This window comes from Canis lupus, chromosome 11, assembly GCF_048164855.1.
Source record: "Canis lupus baileyi chromosome 11, mCanLup2.hap1, whole genome shotgun sequence".
In the NCBI taxonomy this organism is placed as follows: domain Eukaryota; kingdom Metazoa; phylum Chordata; class Mammalia; order Carnivora; family Canidae; genus Canis; species Canis lupus.
Genome location: NC_132848.1, coordinates 17,456,445 through 17,460,112, shown reverse-complemented (window position 1 = coordinate 17,460,112; position 3,668 = coordinate 17,456,445). Strand labels below are relative to the sequence as shown.

Here is a 3,668-nt window from a genome sequence, read left to right as displayed (position 1 = left end):
TCTGCGGGGACGTATTTCCTGGGAGAGGTCGCAGCCCCTGAGGCCCTGGCCATACCTGGAGGGGGTCCCTGGGGGCCCTCTGGGATTTGCTCCTGTGCCCCCCCCATCCTGGTCAGCTCAGCTGGGGAGGCTGAGCTTTGTGACACCCCCCCTCCGTCATCCCTGCGCAGGTGCCGTCAGCCGGGTTTGGGGGTGGGGGGACTTCCCTGGACGGTCGCTCACCGGCCTGTCTCCCTTCCCGCCACGTATCAGGAGGGACGTCTCTCCACGCGCCCCTCTCCCCGCGGGCGGCCCCGTCTCTTCTCCCGCGGGCGGCCCCGCATTCTGTGCGCCCTGTGCACGAGGAGGCTGCCTCCCGGAGCCCGGGGACGGATGCCACAGCCTGGCCGGCGCTGCTGCGGCTCTGGTGCCCCCTCCCAGCAGGCGCCCCTTACACCCTGATGCCCCCCAGTACCCCGAGGCCCCCGGCATCCCGAGTCGCCCACCCCCCGCACCCGAGGGCTTGCACAGGCACCGGTCCCCCCCGCCTGGCGCCCTGCTACGGAAGGACGTGTCCGTGATGCCCCCGCGTGTCCACAGAGCGCACACCTCTACCTGTGTCCCCGCCCCCCGCAGCCTGGTGTGCCGGAGAGCTCCGGGGCGGCTGCAGTGTCACGTCGCAGGGGGCCTCGGGGTGCCAGGGGGCCTCGGGGTGTAAGGGGGGGGGAGCCCCGCACGACCTGGTGCAGGTGTGTCGGAGAGCTCCGGGGCAGCTGCCAGAAGCGCTTCCCGCGGGTGGAGCCGTGTCCTCGCGTCCCGTGGGTTCACAGCGGTGGTCAGGTGGGTCCATGTGGGGACCGACTGTAGCGGGGTCAGGGGGGAGGGTGCCCTGGGTGATGTTGTACTGATCTACTAGATTTTAAAAGCTAATTGTGAGTAAGTCACGGAACTCCAAAAGGCCTTATATTTTTATCAAATAAGTCCTTAGCTTTGTTTAAAGAAGGCATTCCATACGTCTTTATTTATTAACATCATAGGAGGTTTTCCTTTGCAATTTTTTTTCCCCACCTCATGTGGCAGTTTTCCAAGAGCCCTGCTCTGGTGCTACCTGCTACCTGCTACCTGCGGGCGGTGGAGAGGGCCCAGCATCTGGGTGGTATGGTCAAAAGCTGCCTGAGCCCTCACAAGCTGAGACTTCGTGTTTCGGCTACCGTGTTTAAGGGAGGGAGGAGGGGGATCCCTGGGGGACTCAGCAGTTGAGGACCTGCCTGCAGTCCAGGGCATGACCCCGGGTCGCGGGTTCGAGGCCCACATCGGGCTCCTTGCCTGGAGGCGGCTTCTCCCTCTGCCTGTGTCTCTGCCTCTCTCTCTGTGTCTCTCATGAATACATAAAATCCTAAAAAATAAAAATAAAAAAGGATGGACCATGCCTGTTAACCCTGTTTGTAAGAATTCCGTATTTCCATGAATGAGAAGCTTCTGGGACTTGGTAGGAGAGCCCTGGGTGTTCCTGCCCTCCACTGACCCTCAATTACTCTTCCCTTAAGGTAAGATGTTCCACTTTGAGCATTTCCTTTCTTTCTCTAAGATTTTATCTATTTCTCCTGGAGAGACACAGAGAGGCCGAGGGAGAAGCAGGCCCCCTGCATGGACCCCGACTGGACTCGATTCCGGGACCCAGGGTCACGCCCTGGGCCGCGCAGCTGCTCCTCCCCTGAGCCCTCCTTCTCTCCCCTACCCGGGGCGCCCCAGAGTATTTTCCGTGAATATGTGCTGGTAATTTCTTCCTCGGAGAATAAGTGACATTTCAGTCCGTATCCCCAACCTGCACGGGGTCCCATTAGGCAGCCGCGACTTGTGCGCATCGTTGCGCGGGGCGCCCCTGGAGACTCCTCCTGGGTGCCAGCCGGGGTCACCGGGCCCACCCGGGGCGCCCTGGCTGCTGTCCCCTCCCCGCCGGGATGCTCCGGACCGCGCAGGATGGGCAGGGAAGCCAGGCATCCGCTCGCTCAGCAAAGCTGTGGGATATGCCCGCCGTGTGGGCCCGACGGGAACCTGAGTGTGACCAGCCCCGCGTGCAGGTGAGCAGGGGAGTGACCCGGGCCAGGACAGCAATGTGGGGGCCTCCGCCCGCGGTGAAGTTATGCAAAAATATGGGCGGCCAAGCCACGAGCAGCTGCGGCTGAGCATTTCCATCATTTTTGTTAAATATCCTGCAAATGATGCGGCTGCCTGTAAGGGGAGATTGCATCAAAATGAAGTGTGTGCACGAGGAAAATATTAATGACTCCTCTCCATGTACTGGGCTCTAGATAATGCAGCTGTTTTTAGCCTCCAGCTGTGCAAACGACTTACTTTTTCTGGGAGAAAAAAGAAGACTTCCTGTTTGGTTTTATTTCCATCTCATTTGCGGTTTACTTATCTTCCCTTGCCTTAGTTTCCAGACGTCCGTTTGGGGAGCATCCCCACCGTCCCCACCGCCTTCCCCCGCGACAGGAGCCAGGGCATGGAGGCCGCATCTGGGTCTCTGGGGATGCGTTCCAGCTCCAGGGGTGGCCGCCTGTTGGGGCCCCAGGGCCTCGGTCCAGGTGACACAGGCTGCGTAGTGCTGCTGCTGCTGCTGCAGTCCCGGCTGCCCCAAGGCTGGGAGTAGGAGGCGAAACCAGCGCCCGCCCCAGTTCTCACCAAAGTCTGACCGAATGTGCCCAGAGGTGCCTAAACCAAGGCCATCTCTTGTTTTTTAGGAATAAATAGGAGCAACGTGGGTGGCAGGAGAGTGTGTGCTGGAAGCAGCAGGGGCCGCCAAGGGACATCCAGGCAGAGCACTGGAGAAGGGCGGGCACACTTGCCGTCGGAAGTGGCCAGAGGTGGGAGTCCTCTCCCTCCCCAGCTCACCAACCATCACGACGGTCCTTCCAAACCCGACAGACATGGAAAACTGAAGTGCAGGGAGGTTAAAGACAGCCCAGGATCACACAGCTCCCGAGTCACCCCGGCTCCGAAGGTCCAGTAACACCTGCCCGAGTGGAAGGGCGCTGGGAAGAGTAACGAGCCCTAATAACGAGCAGGAATGGGGAGCAGGGAGCAGCTGCTTTCGCGGAGATCAGTTTTACTCATTACTCAGGTTCCCCTAAGGCCTGGCCGTGAAACACCTCTTCCTCCTGAGACACCTGCCTTGGCTCCCAGGCCCTGGCGCTTGCTCGTGGGAGCCTGCTCAAAACAACGTGGGGACGGGCCTGGAAAATGAGACACGCGACAGGAGGATGTGGGGAGGGAGGAGCCCAAGGGCAGATATCGAGGAACATAAATGCCCCGAGAGAGAAGAGAGTCTGGCATGTTCTGGTCTCCGCCTGGGGTCCTGTTTAGCTCCATTCGCAGAGACCCTGTCCGTGCTGTTCCCACACCCCTAGACCTCAGAACCGAGAGGGACTGACACAAAGAGAGGGCTTCGTAGCCATGCTTGCACGAATGCATGAAAACCAGCATGAATGGGGACACCTAGTGGGGCTCAGCGGTTTAGTGCCACCTTCGGCCCAGAGTGTGACCCTGGGGTCCCGGGATCGAGTCCCTCATCGGGCTCCCTGCATGGAGCCTGCTTCTCCCTCTGCCTGTGTCTCTGCCTCTCTCTCTGTGTGTCTCTCATGAATAAATAAACAAAATCTTAAAAAAAAAAAAACCAGCATGAATGA

The 3,668-nt window shown here is 60.0% G+C and overlaps 1 long non-coding RNA gene across 1 annotated transcript; it reads left to right on the top strand.

Annotated features, from left to right (window-relative positions):
- The first annotated feature begins 212 nt into the window (after positions 1-212).
- On the top strand, positions 213-3,302 carry LOC140642560 (uncharacterized). The gene is made up of 2 exons (XR_012039005.1): positions 213-819; positions 2,724-3,302. It is a non-coding gene; the product is annotated as an uncharacterized lncRNA (long non-coding RNA).
- Positions 3,303-3,668: the final 366 nt, after the last annotated feature.